Genomic DNA, 22305 nt, shown 5'->3' with positions numbered 1-22305 from the left:
GCGGCCACAGGAACAAAATGAGCGAGATCAACCTTCTTCCTCAACTATGGTACATCCCCCAACTCAAGACGATGAACAGGTTCATCAACAGGAGGCGTGTGATCAAGGGGGAGCACAAGATGATTATGTGATGGAGGAAGAAGCGCAACCGGCACCTCCAACCCAAGTTCGAGCGATGATTCAAAGGGATCATCCCGTCGACCAAATTCTGGGTGATATTAGCAAGGGAGTAACTACTCGATCTCGATTAGTTAATTTTTGTGAGCATTACTCCTTTGTCTCTTCTATCGAGCCTTTCAGGGTAGAAGAGGCCTTGCTAGATCCGGACTGGGTGTTGGCCATGCAAGAGGAGCTCAACAACTTCAAGAGGAATGAAGTTTGGATGCTGGTGCCTCGTCCTAAGCAAAATGTTGTGGGAACCAAGTGGGTGTTCCGCAACAAACAAGACGAGCACGGAGTGGTGACGAGGAACAAGGCTCGACTTGTGGCAAAAGGTTATGCCCAAGTCTCCTGTGGCTAGGCTAGAGTCCATTCGTATCTTGCTAGCATATGCCGCTCACCATTCTTTCAGGTTGTTCCAAATGGATGTGAAGAGCGCTTTCCTCAATGGGCCAATCAAGGAGGAGGTGTATGTAGAGCAACCCCCTGGCTTCGAGGATGAACGGTACCCCAACCACGTGTGTAAGCTCTCTAAGGCGCTCTATGGACTTAAGCAAGCCCCAAGAGCATGGTATGAATGCCTTAGAGATTTCTTAATTGCTAATGCTTTCAAGGTTGGGAAAGCCGATCCAACTCTTTTCACTAAGACATGTGATGGTGATTTGTTTGTGTGCCAAATTTATGTCGATGACATAATATTTGGTTCTACTAACCAAAAGTCTTGTGAAGAGTTTAGCAGGGTGATGACGCAGAAATTCGAGATGTCGATGATGGGCGAGTTGAACTACTTCCTTGGGTTCCAAGTGAAGCAACTCAAGGACGGCATCTTCATCTCTCAAACGAAGTACACGCAAGACTTGCTACAGCGGTTTGGGATGAAGGACGCCAAGCCCGCAAAGACTCCGATGGGGACCGACGGACACACCGACCTCAACAAAGGAGGTAAGTCCGTTGATCAAAAGACATACCGGTCAATGATAGGGTCTTTACTTTATTTATGTGCTAGTAGACCGGATATTATGCTTAGCGTATGCATGTGTGCTAGATTTCAATCTGATCCTAAGGAGTGTCACTTAGTGGCGGTGAAGCGAATTCTTAGATATTTAGTTGCTACGCCTTGCTTCGGGATCTGGTATCCAAAGGGGTCTACCTTTGACTTAATTGGATATTCAGATTCCGACTATGCTGGATGTAAGGTCGATAGGAAGAGTACATCAGGGACATGCCAATTCTTAGGAAGGTCCCTGGTGTCATGGAACTCTAAGAAACAAACTTCCGTTGCCCTATCCACCGCTGAGGCCGAGTATGTTGCCGCAGGACAGTGTTGCGCGCAACTACTTTGGATGAGGCAAACCCTCAGGGACTTTGGCTACAATCTGAGCAAAGTCCCACTCCTATGTGATAATGAGAGCGCTATCCGCATGGCGGAAAATCCTGTTGAACACAGCCGCACAAAGCACATAGACATCCAACATCACTTTTTGAGAGACCACCAGCAAAAGGGAGATATCGAAGTGTTTCATGTTAGCACCGAGAACCAGCTAGCCGATATCTTTACCAAGCCTCTAGATGAGAAGACCTTTTGCAGGTTGCGTAGTGAGCTAAACGTCTTAGATTCGCGGAACTTGGATTGATTTATAGCATACATGTGTTTATGCCTTTGATCATGTTCCTTATGCATTTTGTTGCTTAATAATGGTGCTCAAGTTGTACAAACACTCCCTGGACCTCACAAGTCCGTTGCAAAGTGATGCACATGTTTAGGGGGAGATGTGTTACAACTTGACCCTTTGAGACTGACCATGTGCTTGAGTTTGCTTGATTTAGTCTCAAAGGAAGATTGAAAGGGAAAAGGTGGACCTGGACCATGCAAGACTTCCACTACACTCTGATGAGAGGGTAACTTATTCCAAGTTCATCTTTATGACCTTATTGCCTTTGCACTCTTATTTGAAGATTTTGGTGAGGCAATGGGGTTTAAGGGCCAAGATTGATGCCGTTTTGGTGCTTGATGCCAAAGGGGGAGAAAATAAAGGCCAAAGCAATAAATGGATCAGCTACCACTTGAGAGATCTTGAAAATAGTAGAATAGAGCTTTTGGTTTGTCAAAACTCTTTTATTGTCTCTCTTGTCAAAAGTTGGCTTCTTGTGGGGAGAAGTGTTGATTATGGGAAAAGGGGAGTTTTTGAAATCTTGAATCAATTTCTCTTGGAATGACTCTTTTTATGTCTTAACATGTGTATTTGACTTAGAGATAGAAATTTGAGTTTGATTTGCAAAAACAAACCAAGTGGTGGCAAAGAATGATCCATATATGCCAAATCTGATTCAAAACAAATTTGAGTTTTATTTGAGTGATTTTGCACTTGTTCTACTTGCTTTATGTTATGTTGGCATAAATCACCAAAAAGGGGGAGATTGAAAGGGAAATGTGCCCTTGGGCCATTTCTAAGTATTTTGGTGATTGAGTGCCAACACAAGTGCTTTTGTGTTGATCTATGCAATGTGGTGGACAAAGTGCAAATCATGTCAAAAGGTATGTTTCTAGACTTAGTACATTGTTTTAGAGACTAATGTATTGTGTCTAAGTGCTGGAAACAGGAAAAATCGAATTGGAAATGAGATGGCTTTGTTCAGACAAAGTCTGCTCAGTCTGGGAGCACCGGACTGTCCGGTGGTGCACCGGACAGTGTCCGGTGCGCCAGGCTGGCTCGAGCGAACTGGCCGCTCCCAGGAATTCACCGGCGACGTACGACTATAATTCACCGGACTGTCCGGTGTGCACCGGACTGTCCGGTGAGCCAACGGTCGGCTGGGCCAACGGTCGGCCGCGCAATCTGCGCAGGACACGTGGCCGAGCCAACGGCTAGAAGGGGGCACCGGACTGTCCGGTGCGCCAACAGCTCTCTGGCTGCCAACGGTCGGCTTCGCCTCAGAAGGAAGGAAATCGGGCACCAGACAGTGTCCGGTGTGCACCGGACTGTCCGGTGCGCCACGCGACAGAAGGCAAGAATTGCCTTCCCAGATTGCTCTCAACGGCTCCTAGCTGCCTTGGGGCTATAAAAGGGACCCCTAGGCGCATGGAGGAGAACATCAAGCATACTCAAAGCAATCCTAAGCACCGAGACTTCGATTCCACGCATTTGTTTCTTTGTGATAGCATCTAGAGCTCTAGTTGAGTTGTAAACTCATTGGGTTGCGTTGCGAGATCTTGTTGCGACTTGTGTGTGTGTTGTTGCTCTGTTTTTTGAGTCTTGTGTGCGTTGCTCATCCATACCTTACTTCGTGGTTCGTTGTGATCATCTAAGTGTAAGGGTGAGAGGCTCCAAAGTGTGGAGATTCCTCGCAAACGGGATATAGTAAAGCAAGCAAAACACCATGGTATTCAAGTGGGTCTTTGGACCGCTTGAGAGGGGTTGATTGCAACCCTCGTCCGTTGGGACGCCACAACATGGAGTAGGCAAGCGTTGGTCTTGGCCGAACCACGGGATAAACCACTGTGTCATCTCTGTGATTGTTCTCTTGTGGTTATTGTGTTTTGCTAAGACTTCTCTCTAGCCACTTGGTGATTATTGTGCTAACACTTAACCAAGTTTTGTGGCTTAAGTTTTAAGTTTTTACAGGATCATCTATTCACCCCCCTCTAGGTGCTCTCAACCAGGCCAGCATCAAGATGTTACCTTTTGAAGCCTTGTATGGAAGGAGATGCCAAACCCCTCTAATGTGGTCAAACGTAGGGGAAAAGACCCTAGAAGGACCTGCCTTCATCAAGGAGGTAGAAGAGAAAGTTGCCCTAATCCGCAGGAGACTACTCGAAGCCCAGAGTCGGCAAAAGAGTTATGTAGACAACAGAAGGAGATAACTCGGTTTCGAGGAAGGAGATTTTGTCTACCTCAAGGTCTCCCCAATGTGTGGAGTCAAAAGATTCCAAGCAAAAGGGAAGCTAGCTCCACGATTCGTTGGCCCCTATCCTATCATCGGCAGAATAGGACCAGCAGCTTACTGCCTTCAGTTACCAGAGTCTATGTCAGATATCCACAATGTATTTCATGTATCTTAGCTCTGGAAATGCATAAAAGTACCAGAGAGTCACATCGCAGAGGAGTCAGTTCAGATTCAAAAAAGATCTACAGTACCGAGAAAAGCCAGTGAAAATTCTTGATTCAGCCATTCAAAAGACCCGAAACTCAAAAGTAAGGCTCTGTAAAGTCCAGTGGAGCAGAGAAGGAGAAGAGGAGGCTACCTGGGAGAGTGAGGACTCATTGAGGAGGGAATACCCTTACCTTTTCTCAAACCCAGCCTAAATCTCGAGGGCGAGATTCCTTTAAGTGGGATAGGTCTGTAACATCCCAGTTTTTAGTCCCAAGGTTAGAAACCCTAAACTCCTAACCCCCCATTATTTATCCCCTAAGACCTCATCTCATGAATGATTTTATTCATCATATGCATACACCATGATTGCTAGTGGCACTTCACATAGAATATTTCATTTTGGCACCTAACAAATATAGATGGATATTTGTTTAAAGGAGAAAAGGGATTAAGGAAAAGAAAAGAGAAAAGAAAAAGGAAAAGGAAAAGGAAAAAGAAAACCCCTTCCCTCTCGGCTGGGTCGGATCCGGCCCAAACTTCCCCCCTCTCCCGCGCGCCCGCATTCCCCTCCCTCCGCTTGCGGCCCACGCGGCCCATCCGCCCGCGCGCCCGACCTCGCGCCACACTCTCCCCTCTCCCACTGACTTCCTGGCCCCACCCGTCAGCCATACCCGCCCCATCTCCCTCGCGCCCGCTCTTCCGCTGGCAGACGGGCCCCACTCGTCAGTCCCTTCTCCCTCACCCATGATCGACCATCGACGAGATCGTCGCTGGCCACTGTCTGCCCCGTCTCCTCGCCATTACTCGCTCACCAGCAAGATTTGGCGCCATGCGTCCCTGCGCACTGTGACCGGGTGACCCCTCGCCCCCGCCTGCACCGAGCCGTCCCGTCGCCACCACTGTGCCACCATTATTGCCACCTCAGCGCGCCTCGCCGGTGCCCGACGGCCTCCACCCTCCCCTCCCCGGACGCCTATAAAAGGGCCACTCCGAGCCCCTCATCACCCCGCACCGGCCTCGGCCACTCCCTCTCCCCTCCCCTGGACCCAATCGAGCTCGGCGTCGTCACCTCCCTTCTCTCTGGTGAGCTTCTCCCTCCCCTCTCTGGTGGCTTAGATTCAAATTAATGTAGTTCATGAACTTCACCACCTCTCCACAAGCATAGCGCACCCTCCTCCCTCACCTATCCCGCCCCGTTAGCCTCGCCGGCAACCTCGCCGCCGCGGGAGGCCGCCACCTCGCCACCGGCCATCCCGAGTGCCCACTGACCAAATTGACCCCACCACTGTGACCCCCTACCCCTGCCTGTGATATGCCACCTCCTCGACCACCTGGAACCGGACCGCCGGCGGTGAACCTCCACCGAGATCACGGGCGACCGGTTCCTCCCCGCGGGCGGACCGCCGTCCCCCCGGTGACGTCGTTTTGCTCCCCCTCGCTGGCAGGTGGGCCCACGCCCACGACGCCGTTCCCGCATCCACCCGCGCCATTCCCTCGACCACAGACCGCCTGGGCCGGCTCGCCCACGCGCCCGAGCGCTCGGCTGGGCCGAAACCCCTCCGGCCCGCTTAGCCAGGAATTGCTTTTCCTTTTTCTTGTTCTCCATTTTCCCCATTTTCATATATATATATATATATATATATATATAAATACTCATGTTGATATTTTATGCACAAAAAATAGTCCAAATATTCTCTAAGTCACAAATTAATAACACCTATAACTTGACACACTTTATTAGCCAACAATGTTTGATGTATTGTTTATTGCCTATTTTTGCAAGGCGAAGAGGGATCCGACCCTCCAGAAATCGTAGCTTCGTAATAAGGGCAGGAGCCCGACCTCCCGGAAATAGATCTTTTGTGCCAAGAAAGCTTCGACGAAGGCAAGTCCATTCTTCCCTTGATGCATAAATTACCTACTCTTTCTACCGCTGCCTAAGCCGGGAATATGGGTTGGGTTCTATGCATTGTGAGTCGAGTGATGGCCTGCATTAAAGAATATATTTTGGGTACAAAATGTGGGTTGAGGCAATGGTGGTTTTCTAAAAAGAGAAATGTTTTCAAAGAAGTGTGTGATGAAGGGTATTCACCCTTATCACCAACTGAGTGGGATAATCAGGGACTCCCTGGTTTAGGGGAGGGCCTCAGGTTTTGGCTCAGCCGGGTTAGGTGTGAGCATGAAGAATTGTCCCCTCATATAAGGATCGGTTTGTCATCCTTCACTACCTGTACTCATAACAAGTATAACCACTCAAGACTGTATGGGCAGTCACTCAATCTGAACTTGTACGGCCCAAATGTGACGGAACCTCCCAAGTAATTAGGCCCACCTACAGTTGTCCTTGTCCAACGGACATCAGACACCCTGTAGATGTTCCTAAGTTACTTGACAAGTTCGGTATCTTTCCTTACCTTACCAGGAACATTTCACCCGTCTTGCAGACATTACAGAACATCGGAGATATAGAAGTGCGGAAGCAATTACATAAACTTACATTTATTTAGAAAGTAAGATCAAGTTACTTATTACAGACCAGAGCTATAAACGAGTGCTGAGTACACATATCAAGGGAGGCAAAAACTCCTCCCAATAACTATCAAACAAAAAGATCCTATGTGGAGGACCAAGTCCTCCCTTATCTTCATTCTTGTATTTCTTCATTAGATACCACCTTGGAGCAAAAGCAACAAAACTTCGTCGCTTCCTCACCTAAAACAACAAAGGGATAAACCCTGAGTATGGAATTACTCAGCAAGTCTTACCCGACTAAGGAAAAGACTCTCAAGGGTATGCTGGATAAATAGGAGTCAAGGAGAGGCTTTAGCAAAAATCAACTTATACTTTTGCAGAAGTAGCTTACTAAAGTGAGTCCTTACTTTCAATCTTTTAACGCCATATTAAGTATTAATAGACTCTATTTGCATCTAGTCTACTTTCAACATCTCATCAATGCAACATCATTTTTATCCATAGTGTTCACATCCTGACTCTAGGTTGCAGGGTAGTGACCAAGTCTTCATAACCGCGAAGGTACGGCGATCCGAATCGATTATACTCAGCTGAGGATCTCCAATCACACGACATATGTAGCACTTAACCCTTGCATATGTCAACCCGCCACCGGGGTTCTTAAGACCGGATCAGGTTCACGCAAACTGAGAGCCCAGATACACCACCGTCCAGCCTCTTGCCACGGAGGGTACACGCTACTCTCGCCACCGCTCCACGCCCATTTCGTGTTATCTTATTCCGGCCTTAGTCTGCCCGAGGCAAGGCTTACCCATGACGAGGCATGTGACCAGTTAAAGGGTCCTCGATCATCAAGCCTACATACGCGTTAATCCTTAATCAACCTGGGTAGAACATCACCTGTTCCTACCCCAAGTCTCAATTTAAGTATTTCCATCCTTAGGATTGTGTCTGTTCCTTAGGATGAAAGAGCATCACAGGGGACTTTGTAGTAAGATCCCACTATTGCTCCAAATGAAAATATACTTGCAGGTAGAAGCCATCCTCTCCCGGGTTAAATTGAGAACAACCTCTATCCACAAGATCTAAGCAAGGCTAAGCATTTTTGTAAATCATAATTTTGATACTTCACAAAAGTATCTATAAGGGTATGGATATCAAGGAAAGCAATGCATCAAAGGGTTTCAAGCAACTCCTATGAACTTAATGCACATTTCACTAGACTTAAAGTGTGCGAAAAGTATTTTAAAAACACAAGGAAAGGGGTTGCATGCACCGGGGCTTGCCTTTGTTAGTAGGTGAGTCAGGCTCGGACACGCAGATGTCGAAGTAGAGCCAAGTCTCTGCCTGAGATTCCAAAGGTGGTGATGTCTTCTCTTGAGTCACTTCACTCTCTTCTTCGTTTTCTAAATATAACCATATAGGTATATATATAAGAATTAATGCCATGTCATGCTCATGAGAGTGCAAAGATAATAAAGATTTATTAACTAAGTCTTGAATACAACTTTCCTTCACGGAATTCCGGGAACTTAGGGTTTCCGGAGTCGGTAAAGGAGTTCATCGGGCAGGGGGGGGGGTGGTTTTGGGTTTGGTGATCAAACAAGGTCCAAAACAATTCAAACTCTACCCAAGGCTTCTAAATAATGTTTTAAGTTCCCATAAAAAGTTTGGGCATTTTTAGAATTACCATTTATGTTCTAAAAATCCAGAACCAGTAGTTTATGCTATTTTAATTACTCTAAAATTCCCTATTTGATTTAAAAATCATGAATTTATTTTTATTAAATACTACAGGAAATTAGGGTTCTAAGAAAATTGGTCTCATATTTTTAGGATTTTCCTACCATTTTCTACAGTTTTTCAAAGTTCTGCTGAAAAAGAAAAAGGAAAAATAGAAACAGTGCTGGGCCGATTTCAAACTAGGAGGCCCAACAGCACATGAAACCGGGGCGCGCCCACGCCCGCGTTGGCAGCTTTGCAGCAAGGTCCTCGGCTTAACGGCTAAACAGAAATAGGTCCATTCTCTATTGTATTAAGTCACTGACAGTTTGCGGAAATGCCCTCGGGTTTCTATTCCTTCTCCACGAGTACCCCTGGTCACGGCGTGGTCGCCTCCGAGCACCATGCGACTTGTTCCAGCCTCGATTGGCGGTGGCTATCTAAAATGGCTACGGAATGGGCATTCCCAACCTAAGGCAATCCGAGAACACCCATCAATTTCGACTGGCACACCTACAAAATGTTCTGTCCACGCTGATGGCGGAAGCAGGGATGTCGAGCCCGTGTTCCTAATTATCTATGCCCGAATTGGTCAAACGGATGCTACGGTGAGCTTTAAGTGCCTACATAGCTGCTAGAACAAAACTTGAGAGATGCAGAGCTTTACCAGAGTAGTCTGGCCACAGTCGAGATGTTCTTGGCGGCGCGGTGGACTGGATTGGGGAAAAACGGCAATACTCCGGCCAGGGTGACTAATCGAGGACAGGAATGGTTGCTATAGCTTCGCAATTTGGAGACGAAGGCTGGAGCTCGGTTGATTTGAGAAAAGGGGGCAAGGGCGGGGTGAATTTATAGCCGCGTGTGAGCCACTGCCGCGGTTACGATGATAACCAGTGCTGGCCCAAGCTGGCGATCAGCGATGGCACCGAGCACGTCGCTCCCCGAGAGCTTGCCACGTTCAACCACGGCCGTAAGGCAGTCAAATCCGTGATGGCGTGGCCGAACAGAGGAGGGCGGCGTCGGTGACTGGACATGGCCGGAAGGAGAGATGGCCGCGTGGCAGCCGGAGTTAGTGCCCTTCACCGCGGCGGTCTTATCCGGAGCAAAGAGGTCTTCGCGGGGAGATGCTCGCCGCCCGATCATCTCGACCCCGGCGCAAATCGCGGCGCGGAAAGGTCATCGGCGGTGAGCACTTGCGCTGGCGGTCTGATCACCAATAGAGCACTGTACCATGGGAGAGTTGCATTCAGACAGCCTGACAGTCAATTTTGGAGCCCAATTCTCTCTCAATTTCTAATGACAACCCATGTCAAGCTCTGCAGAAAAATTGTAGATCAATGTACCATATACCATGTTGCAATATGGTGTTGCCACTAAAAGCCATTAGATCATACTCGAAATTGGGCTTGAAGTTGCTGTTAGCTCACTGTTAGCCTGATTTCAGTCCTTTAGCAGTCTGACAGTCCAACTTGGGTTGAGTTTTTCTCCACATTTCTTATAAGAACATGGCTTGAATCCTTAAACAAAGTTGTTCTCCTATGTTTGGTCTTCAAACTTGTTGTGGTCAATTTGGGCAAAATCCCTATATTTTAAAAGATACAGGGCTCCAAAGTTGAACCAACAAAACTGAATTTCAGACTTAGGCTCTATAGTGCTTAAGAGGTGATTTTTGCAAATAAGCCCAAAACTTAGGGTTTAACTTGCAAATTCACATATTTGTGAACCAAATGACTTTATATGTTTAAACATAGTAGTTTTTACACTTTAGTCCAAAGGTTCACCACTTTTGCACATAAGCCCCTAGGGTTTAGTTTTAGGGTTTTCCAGGGTTCCAATTAGGGTTTCTGGTATCCCAGGGGTATAAATGTGATTCAACTTTATTTTTGGGGTCATTTTATGACTTTGATCCTAAAGCTTTTAGGTTTTCTCAACTTGGGTTAAGTTTTACCCTTTTAACCTCTATTTAGGGTTAAGTCCTTTAACCAGGGTTCTATTTGCAAAAACATTAAAACAATACAACTTGTTTGAAATTTTTACCTAGTGAATGCACTCTAGGTGTATCAAACATATGCAATGCCAATGCTTATGATGCCATGCTCAAGTTTTAGTTACAGTAACACCAGGGGTGTTACATCCTTCCCCCCATAAAAGAATCTCGTCCCGAGATTAAGATCCTAGGGTAGGTAATGGTAAAGGAAACACATCACATTTTTATTTCCTAAGTTTTGGTGCAAGGCAGGGGTGATGTGGGGGTTACTTCTTTATTACAACAGCTATACAGGCTTTACAATTTACATGAGGCTAGGAAGCCTGGGAAATTCTTATTCAAGAAGTCTTGAGTTTCCCATGTAGCCTCATCTTCAGAATGCTGGTTCCACTGTATTTTATAAAACTTGAGAGTTTTTCTCCGGGTAACCCTGTCTTTTTGATCCAGAACTCGAACAGGATGTTCCGAGTATGTTAAGTCTGGTTTCAGGACAACATCAGTCACTTCAACGGTTCGATCGGGAATCCGAAGACACTTCTTCAATTGTGACACGTGGAACACATTATGCACAGCAGACAATGTTTCGGGTAGTTGGAGTCGGTATGCCACTGGCCCACATTGCTCAAGCACCAGGAATGGACCAATGTACCTGGGTGCAAGTTTCCCTTTAACCCCGAAACGCGATACACCTTTCATTGGTGAGACCTTTAGGTAAACATAGTCTCCTTTCAGGAAATATAAGGGCATTTGCCGTGTGTCTGCATAACTCTTCTGACGAGCTTGTGCTTTCTTCAGATTATGAATAATTTTCTGAACCTTTTCTTCGACCTTTTTCACCATATCAGGTCTAAAGAAGCATCTTTCTACAGGTTCAGACCAATTTAGCGGAGTACGACATCGTCGTTCATATAAAACTTCGAAGGGTGCCATCTTGATACTTTTTGATAGCTATTATTATATGAGAATCCCGCTAAGGACAAACTTTCACCCCATTTCTGTGGGAATTCCAGAACACATGCCCGCAACATATCTTCCAGTATTTGATTGACTCTTTCAGTCTGTCCACTGGTTTGAGGATGATAGGCCGAACTGTGGAGCAGTTTAGTACCCAGGGATTTATGAAGTTCTTCCCAGAATTTGGATACGAATTGCGATCCACGATCCGGCACTATGGTTTTCGGAACACCGTGCAGACTAAGAATACGAACAATGTACAATTGGGCATAGACAGTAACTGGGTAATCAGTCTTGACTGGCAGAAAATGAGAAATTTTCGTAAGCCGATCAACAACAACCCAGATAGAGTCATACCCTTTTGTAGTCCTGAGTAATCCCATGATGAAGTCCATATAATATCTTCCCATTTCCATGTTGGTATTGGTAGAGACTGTAATGGACCAGCAGTCTTCATGTATATGGCCTTGACATGTTTACAAGTGTCACATCTAGCCACATAGTGTGCAATTTCAATTTGCATCTTTGCCCACCAGAAGAACACATAAGGTTCCATATGTGCAACTCGCTTCTTCGGATGACACTGTACTATCTGAGTCTGTTGGGTGGCAATTATGCAACTTTACCCAAATAGAATCAGATGCACCATCTTGGGTAAAACACACAAGAAGAGGTTTACCAACAAGTGGTTACAGTAGGTTCATAGCACACGAGACGGGTGTGAATGTCGAATAACATCACAGTTGACTCGTGTTAGCCAGGGAATCCAAATTCACGAAAGGTGATATTGATTCAAGAAAAATCACCAGTGGAGGGATCTAAAAATGCGGACTTTGCAACTAGTCCATTTTATCGGGCACTAGACATGGCTCGACCCAATCACTTATGCTGGAAAAGCATACATGAGGCAATCAAGGCACGACTAGAGCGATGGTTAGGTGGTTATTGACTGACTTAATCTCATTTTGGTAAGTACTTTCTTTAGGGTAGGTTGAACCAAAGTGAGTTTAGATAACTCGATAAAACGATCGCTAAACTCAACATTCGTTCAACGGGCAGTTACAAGTTAGTCAAAACCAACTTGTTGAACTACTTTTGACATTGAGCAAGTCCTCTCAGTACCATCGGTAAGCCAAGGGTTGAGAGTTCACATTTGCAAGCCAAAGGTCATGCATTTGGATAGAAATTCATTTGGTCAGGTTGTTCATCCGTTTCTTCAAGCGAGATGAATTATCCACTTGGTTAGGGAATACATAGATTAATTAGGAAAGCGAATGAACAAACTCCTGCATTTCAGCAGCAGGGAAAACCAGTCTTCATTTTGGGATCTAATCAGTTGTTATTCAACACTAAAAAGATCCAAGGCTTTACCTTTACACAAAGGATGCAAAGGGAACTTATATGAGTAGTCACTACCAAGATCAAAAGAAATAAGACCACACATGAAAGTGGTATGGCCTTTTGATCCAATGGAAATGACAGATGTTGCTTGATCTCTTTACAAACAACAAGAAACTGTTTTAAGGAAGGAGTCCACAGAAGATCACACAACAGTGTAGTTTCACAATGGATCATGACCAGAGACTTCGATACCAACATGCGCCAAGCAGCAGAATCCTGTGTGTACATTCACAGGAGGCTCTCAGTTTCGCCGCGGTACCATAAGTTCTTAACCATGACACCATTACAAAACTGGCACCAATAATGGATCTCACGTGATAAGAACGATTTGCGTAGAGATAACATATTGATATAATCTCATAATGGATTATGACTACTAACTGTGATACAAACGTGCATCGAGCAGCACAACCTTGTGTGTATACCCACAAGAGGCCCTCGGTTTTGGCGCAGCATCATCAATTTTAGTCATAACGCCAATACCAGACATAACCAATAAGGAATCTCACACAACACAAATAGACTGATCAAGGATGACAAGGTACAAAAGAGACTCCACCTGTAAGTATGATTACAAGTAGAGATCCAAATAGATCATGGCCCGAGGAAGTGAACAAGGCATGGCCATAACCTAAACTTGATGAAAGAAGTATGATGGGAGACTGTTAATTCAGCCCAAGCATATTTCTATGCCCATCATAGGGATCACCAGGTCAAGGATTAAGTTGGTAGGCCTTCGATAGATAACATGTCTTTCCTAGGTTAGGTTAATAAGGCAACATGGTGATCCACATGGAATATCCAAAGGAATAGCCATCTTAACTCTTGAATTTTGAGAAACTACTATAGATATTAAAAGTTGCTTCATAAACCGGCAGTCGTTTCTTACACCATAGTCATATAAAAGCTTACATGTTACATGATCCAGGTGAAACAGGAAAACTCTTTCCAACAAAGTTTAACCTGTTTTTATTACCAAGCTGGTCTATCTACACCTACCTTATTACATTGATCTACTACATCTTCTCTAGCTACACCATCTGCCAGATGTTTGTTGCCATTCTTCCAAGGAACCCTTAGTCCGCCGGTGCAGGAGTAGGATAAAAGGCAACATTGAGCCTATGCACTGCTTGCTGCAGATGGTTGACAAGCCGTTGTGCTACTTGAAACTCCATGGGATGAGCACGATTCAATTCTTTGATCGCCTGATCCTGATGGCTTATGAAGCTCATGGTTTCCTTAAGGTCTTCTCTAACAGCAACAGCATACAGACAAATTTATTCTTGTTGCTTACTCAAAATTTTTAATTTAGAATGAGCATTAGTTAGCTGATGCTCAAGCTCCTTAATGCGATTCTGATCAGCTTGGTGTTGCATCTGAAGTTCTGTCACCTGATGCTCTAGTCCAATAACCTGTTCCGCTTGAACCTTCGTTTCCTCAAGTCGTTCTTGTGCTTGAGTACAAGCACTGCTCTTGGCTTTTTCCATCATCTTAAATGCTGCATAGCTCCCAGTGTACAACTGCTGCCACTTTTGATGACTGTGCCCCCGAGTAAGTTGCAACTCTAGTACGGCCATCAAAACTCGAGCAGATGCCGATTCAATAGAATCCTGCCCAATAGGAATGCTTTCCATTAATCGGGCCTGGTGATGATACACCAACGGGTCACTTAAGGCAACTGCAGGGAACAACCTCATAGATGTGGCTTGTATTTCTTCCCTTTTCTGGTAACAAATGGTTGTTAGTACCTCTAAGGCAGCTACCTGAGCACCCTCCCAAGGAGTCATTCCTTCGGCATGGAACATCCAATACGGCCAAGATGGTTTTCTAGCACGTTCTGGAATACGCACTACTACCTCATACCACGGTTGTCCTCTAAGAACAGTGCGTGACCACTGGTACTTGGGTGCTTCGGTATATCCGACCTCTTGAAGTAGTCGCCACAGGACCACTGGAACACCAAAATCTCGTAGAAACTCTCCAACTCCTGTAGGAGCTTCTTGTTGATTCATCTATAGAGAAGGGCAACGGATACACTCTATTCACTAAGGATGTATGAACAAGGTAGATGAATCATGTACTAAACTAGCTACGCAGGGGGTTTAACTTAAAGTTTGTATGACATGATGCATGTGTAATTACAGAATCAACCTTAGTTGATTCATACCTTCTATACATTGCACTCTTCCTATCTGGTCTTTAAGATAGACTCTTCAGAATACTCAGGTAAGAAGAGAAAAGAGTTTTTAGGTAAGACTTTTAAAAATCCTTTTGAAGATGCCTCATAATATCTGCGAAGAAGGGCTACGCTCCGATACCAGCTGTGACAGAACCTCCCAATTAATTAGGCCCACCTACAGTTGTCCTTGTCCAACGGACATCAGACACCCTGTAGATGTTCCTAAGTTACTTGACAAGTTCGGTATCTTTCCTTACCTTACCAGGAACGTTTCACCCATCTTGCAGACATTACAGAACATCGGAGATATAGAAGTGCGGAAGCAATTACATAAACTTACATTTATTTAGAAAGTAAGATCAAGTTACTTATTACAGACCAGAGCTATAAACGAGTGCTGAGTACACATATCAAGGGAGGCAAAAACTCCTCCCAATAACTATCAAACAAAAAGATCCTATGTGGAGGACCAAGTCCTCCCGTATCTTCATTCTTGTATTTCTTCATTAGATACCACCTTGGAGCAAAAGCAACAAAACTTCGTCGCTTCCTCACCTAAAAACAACAAAGGGATAAACCCTGAGTATGGAATTACTCAGCAAGTCTTACCCGACTAAGGAAAAGACTCTCAAGGGTATGCTGGATAAATAGGAGTCAAGGAGAGGATTTAGCAAAAATCAACTTATACTTTTGCAGAAGTAGCTTACTAAAGTGAGTCCTTACTTTCAATCTTTTAACGCCATATTAAGTATTAATAGACTCTATTTGCATCTAGTCTACTTTCAACATCTCATCAATGCAACATCATTTTTATCCATAGTGTTCACATCCTGACTCTAGGTTGCAGGGTAGTGACCAAGTCTTCATAACCGCGAAGGTACGGCGATCCGAATCGATTATACTCAGTTGAGGATCTCCAATCACACGACATATGTAGCACTTAACCCTTGCATATGTCAACCCGCCACCGGGGTTCTTAAGACCGGATCAGGTTCACGCAAACCGAGAGCCCAGATACACCACCGTCTAGCCTCTTGCCACGGAGGGTACACGCTACTCTCGCCACCGCTCCACGCCCATTTCGTGTTATCTTATTCCGGCCTTAGTCTGCCCGAGGCAAGGCTTACCCATGACGAGGCATGTGACCAGTTAAAGGGTCCTCGATCATCAAGCCTACATACGCGTTAATCCTTAATCAACCTGGGTAGAACATCACCTGTTCCTACCCCAAGTCTCAATTTAAGTATTTCCATCCTTAGGATTGTGTCTGTTCCTTAGGATGAAAGAGCATCACAGGGGACTTTGTAGTAAGATCCCACTATTGCTCCAAATGAAAATATACTTGCAGGTAGAAGCCATCCTCTCCCGGGTTAAATTGAGAACAACCTCTATCCACAAGATCTAAGCAAGGCTAAGCATTTTTGTAAATCATAATTTTGATACTTCACAAAAGTATCTATAAGGGTATGGATATCTAGGAAAGCAATGCATCAAAGGGTTTCAAGCAACTCCTATGAACTTAATGCACATTTCACTAGACTTAAAGTGTGCGAAAAGTATTTTAAAAACACAAGGAAAGGGGTTGCATGCACCGGGGCTTGCCTTTGTTAGTAGGTGAGTCAGGCTCGGACTCGCAGATGTCGAAGTAGAGCCAAGTCTCTGCCTGAGATTCCAAAGGTGGTGATGTCTTCTCTTGAGTCACTTCACTCTCTTCTTCGTTTTCTAAATATAACCATATAGGTATATATATAAGAATGAATGCCATGTCATGCTCATGAGAGTGCAAAGATAATAAAGATTTATTAACTAAGTCTTGAATACAACTTTCCTTCATGGAATTCCGGGAACTTAGGGTTTCCGGAGTCGGTAAAGGAGTTCATCGGGCAGGGGGGGGGGGTGGTTTTGGGTTTGGTGATCAAACAAGGTCCAAAACAATTCAAACTCTACCCAAGGCTTCTAAATAATGTTTTAAGTTCCCATAAAAAGTTTGGGCATTTTTAGAATTACCATTTATGTTCTAAAAATCCAGAACCAGTAGTTTATGCTATTTTAATTACTCTAAAATTCCCTATTTGATTTAAAAATCATGAATTTATTTTTATTAAATACTACAGGAAATTAGGGTTCTAAGAAAATTGGTCTCATATTTTTAGGATTTTCCTACCATTTTCTACAGTTTTTCAAAGTTCTGCTGAAAAAGAAAAAGGAAAAATAGAAACAGTGCTGGGCCGATTTCAAACTAGGAGGCCCAACAGCACATGAAACCGGGGCGCGCCCACGCCCGCATTGGCAGCTTTGCAGCAAGGTCCTCGGCTTAACGGCTAAATAGAAATAGGTCCATTCTCTATTGTATTAAGTCACTGACAGTTTGCGGAAATGCCCTCGGGTTTCTATTCCTTCTCCACGAGTACCCCTGGTCACGGCGTGGTCGCCGCCGAGCACCATGCGACTTGTTCCAGCCTCGATTGGCGGTGGCTATCTAAAATGGCTACGGAATGGGCATTCCCAACCTAAGGCAATCCGAGAACACCCATCAATTTCGACTGGCACACCTACAAAATGTTCTGTCCACGCTGATGGCGGAAGCAGGGATGTCGAGCCCGTGTTCCTAATTATCTACGCCCGAATTGGTCAAACGGATGCTACGGTGAGCTTTAAGTGCCTACATAGCTGCTAGAACAAAACTTGAGAGATGCAGAGCTTTACCAGAGTAGTCTGGCCACGGTCGAGATGTTCTTGGCGGCGCGGTGGACTGGATTGGGGAAAAACGGCAATACTCCGGCCAGGGTGACTAATCGAGGACAGGAATGGTTGCTATAGCTTCGCAATTTGGAGACGAAGGCCGAAGCTCGGTTGATTTGAGAAAAGGGGGCGAGGGCGGGGTGAATTTATAGCCGCGTGTGAGCCACTGCCGCGGTTACGATGATAACTAGTGCTGGCCCAAGCTGGCGATCAGCGATGGCACCGAGCACGTCGCTCCCCGAGAGCTTGCCACGTTCAACCACGGCCGTAAGGCAGTCAAATCCGTGATGGCGTGGCCGAACAGAGGAGGGCGGCGTCGGTGACTGGACATGGCCGGAAGGAGAGATGGCCGCGTGGCAGCCGGAGTTAGTGCCCTTCACCGCGGCGGTCTTATCCGGAGCAAAGAGGTCTTCGCGGGGAGATGCTCGCCGCCCGATCATCTCGACCCCGTTGCAAATCGCGGCGCGGAAAGGTCATCGGCGGTGAGCACTTGCGCTGGCGGTCTGATCACCAATAGAGCACTGTACCATGGGAGAGTTGCATTCAGACAGCCTGACAGTCAATTTTGGAGCCCAATTCTCTCTCAATTTCTAATGACAACCCATGTCAAGCTCTGCAGAAAAATTGTAGATCAATGTACCATATACCATGTTGCAATATGGTGTTGCCACTAAAAGCCATTAGATCATACTCGAAATTGGGCTTGAAGTTGCTGTTAGCTCACTGTTAGCCTGATTTCAGCCCTTTAGCAGTCTGACAGTCCAACTTGGGTTGAGATTTTCTCCACATTTCTTATAAGAACATGGCTTGAATCCTTAAACAAAGTTGTTCTCCTATGTTTGGTCTTCAAACTTGTTGTGGTCAATTTGGGCAAAATCCCTATATTTTAAAAGATACAGGGCTCCAAAGTTGAACCAACAAAACTGAATTTCAGACTTAGGCTCTATAGTGCTTAAGAGGTGATTTTTGCAAATAAGCCCAAAACTTAGGGTTTAACTTGCAAATTCACATATTTGTGAACCAAATGACTTTATATGTTTAAACATAGTAGTTTTTACACTTTAGTCCAAAGGTTCACCACTTTTGCACATAAGCCCCTAGGGTTTAGTTTTAGGGTTTTCCAGGGTTCCAATTAGGGTTTCTGGTATCCCAGGGGTATAAATGTGATTCAACTTTATTTTTGGGGTCATTTTATGACTTTGATCCTAAAGCTTTTAGGTTTTCTCAACTTGGGTTAAGTTTTACCCTTTTAACCTCTATTTAGGGTTAAGTCCTTTAACCAGGGTTCTATTTGCAAAAACATTAAAACAATACAACTTGTTTGAAATTTTTACCTAGTGAATGCACTCTAGGTGTATCAAACATATGCAATGCCAATGCTTATGATGCCATGCTCAAGTTTTAGTTACAGTAACACCAGGGGTGTTACACCAAACCCTAGGGTTATGATGGCTGGGGAGCACCGGGAGGATTGGGAAGGGGAATGTTTTGTCCGGGTTGGGCATGGTGGTGGCCTGACTCCTTCCGGTATAACCGTTAAGGTAAGGACGTGCAAGGAAGGAAAGAGTTTCGGATTCGGGTCTCATTGGCCATGAGACCGCAGAGTCGGACTAGTGGGTAAAGTGTACACCTCTGCGCAGAGTTTGAAACCTATTCGAATAGTCTGTGTCCACTGCTATGGACGAGTCTGGTGTGATATGGCAATTAGTGTTTTGATCTTCGTAAAAAGGGGAAGTGTGTGTGGGTGCTTTTGGAAATAAAAACTAAGTCACAGGAGCGGGAAGCTCAGTGGTGGTTGAGTGTGAAAATGTGCTACTCCTCTCTTTTGGGTAAAACATCAAGTATCACCTTTCTTTGAAAAAGAAATAAGTGACTTCAACTCCACCATACCAAGCATGTACCATATAGGCATCTCTCTCTTTACGGGCGGGATGGGCTTGCGGAATACCTAGTGTATTCACCCAGATTTATCTATGTTTTTCAGCAGCTGAAGACTTCTTTTCTGCTATGTTCGACTAGAAGGGGGTTGTGTCTGCACCCAGTCTGCCTGTGGCTTGGGCTAGATGATCTTCCACTTTACTTTGTTTTCAGGCTGACTAGAGCTTGCATTTTGGTATTGTAATAACTATTATTCGAGACTCTGTACTATTTGAAGAAATGAATGTGTTTACTAGCCTCCTGGGACTAGTAATTGTATCACATTTGAGTCCCAAAGGACCGGGACGCTTCAATAGACCTCTTCCTTGATAGGTCCATTGAGGAAGGCACTCTTCACGTCCTTTTTATAGAGCTTGAAGCCATGGTAAGTAGCATAGGCAAGTAATATACGAATTGACTCAAGCCTAGCTACGAGTGCATAAGTTTCGTCGAAATCTAAACCTTTGACTTGCGATTATCCTTTTGCCACAAGTCAGGCTTTGTTTCTTGTCACCACACCATGCTCATCTTGCTTGTTGCGAAATACCCACTTGGTACCTACAACATTTTGATTAGGACGCAGAACTAAATGCCATACCTCATTCCTCGTGAAGTTGTTGAGCTCCTCTTGCATAGCCACCACCCAATACAGATCTCTTAATGCATCCTCTATCCTATATGGCTCAATAGAAGACACAAAAGAGTAATGTTCAAAAAAATGTGTAACTCGTGATCTAGTGGTTACCCCCTTATGAATGTCACCAAGTATGGAGTTGACGGGGTGATCTATTTGAATTGCTTGGTGGACTCTTGGGTGTGGCGGTCTTTGATCCCGAATTTCTTGTTCATCTTCCTTGTCTTCATTGTCATCTCTCCCTTGATCAATGTCCTCCTCCTGAGGTGGCTCATCTTCTTGATCTTCATCTTCATCGTCTTGAGCCTGGTCCTCATCTTGAGTTGGTGGAGATGCTTGCATGAAAGATGATGGTTGATCTTGTGCTTGTGTGGGCTCCCGGATTCTTTTGGACACACGTCACCAATGGACATGTTCCTTAGCGCGACGCACAGAGCCTCTTCGCCATTTAATTCATCAAGATCAACTTGCTCCACTTGGGAGCCATTAGTTTCATCAAACACAATGTCACAAGAAACTTCAACTAGTCCAGTGGATTTTGAAAGGGAAATGTGCCCTTGGGCCATTTCTAAGTGTTTTGGTGATTTAGTGTCCAACACAAGTGCCTAAGTGTCAAAAGGTGGACAAAGTACAAATCAAGTATAAAGGTATGTTTCTCAGACTTAGTACATTGTTTTAGAGACTAATGTATTGTGTCTAAGTGCTGGAAACAGGAGAAATCGAATTGGAGGAGAGATGGCTTTGTTCTGCCAAAGTCAGCTCTGTTTGGGTGCACCGGACTGTCCGGTGGTGCACCGGACAATGTCTGGTGCGCCAGGCTGGCTCAGGTGAACTTGCTGCTCTCGGGAAGAAATTAATGGCGTACGACTATAATTCACCGGACTGTCCGGTGTGCACCGGACAGTGTCCGGTGAGCCAACGGTCGTCGGGCCAACGGTCGGCCGCTTAATCCGGGCGCGACGCGTGGCCGAGCCAACGGCTAGAAGGGGGCACCGGACTGTCCGGTGTGCACCGGACAGTGTCCGGTGCGACAACGGCTCCATGGCGCCAACGGTCGGCTTCGCCAAATAAGGAAAGAGATCCGCACCGGACAGTGTCTGGTGGTGCACCGGACTGTCCGATGCGCAAGTCGACAGAAGGCAAGAAATGCCTTCCTGGAATGCAGTCAACGACTCCTAGCTGCCTTGGGGCTATAAAAGGGACCCCTAGGCGCATGGAGGAGAACACCAAGCATTCTCAAAGCATTCCTAAGCACTAAGACATCGATTCCGCGCTTTTGATTCCTTGCGATAGCAATTAGAGCTCTAGTTGAGTTGTGAACTCATTGAGTCGTGTTGTGAGCTCTTGTTGCGATTTGTGTGCGTGGTGTTGCTGTGATTTCTTGTCTTGAGTGTGTTGCTCATCCCTCCCTTACTCCGTGCTTCTTTGTGAATTTCAAGTGTAAGGGCGAGAGGCTCCAAAGTGTGGAGATTCCTCGCAAACGGGATATAGTAAAGCAAGCAAAACACCGTGGTATTCAAGTGGGTCTTTGGACCGCTTGAGAGGGGTTGATTGCAACCCTCGTCCGTTGGGACGCCACAACGTGGAGTAGGCAAGCGTTGGTCTTGGCCGAACCATGGGATAAACCACTGTGCCATCTCTGTGATTGATCTCTTGTGGTTATTGTGTTTTGTTGAGACTCCTCTCTAGCCAATTGGCATTATTGTGCTAACGCCTAATCAAGTTTTTGTGGATTAAGTTTCAAGTTTCACAGGATCACCTATTCACCCCCCTCTAGGTGCTCTCAATTGGTATCAGAGTCGTTCTCTTCACAAAGGGACTAATCGCCCGAAGAGATGGATCCTAAGGGGAAGGGAATTGTGATCAACGATAAGGAGAAGGAGTCCTTCGTCAACGAGCCGAAGGATGACAAGCCTACCGACTCGGGCTCGGACCACAAACGCAAAGATGGGAAGAAGAAGAAGACAAGACGCATCAAGGAGATCGTCTACTACGACGACAGCGATGAGTCCACTTCTTCCCAAAAGGACAACAACGACAACGACT

Source organism: Zea mays, chromosome 5 (genome assembly GCF_902167145.1).
Source record: "Zea mays cultivar B73 chromosome 5, Zm-B73-REFERENCE-NAM-5.0, whole genome shotgun sequence".
Taxonomy (NCBI): domain Eukaryota; kingdom Viridiplantae; phylum Streptophyta; class Magnoliopsida; order Poales; family Poaceae; genus Zea; species Zea mays.
The sequence above is the reverse complement of the archived record's forward strand: the minus strand, read 5'-3'. Positions refer to the sequence as shown.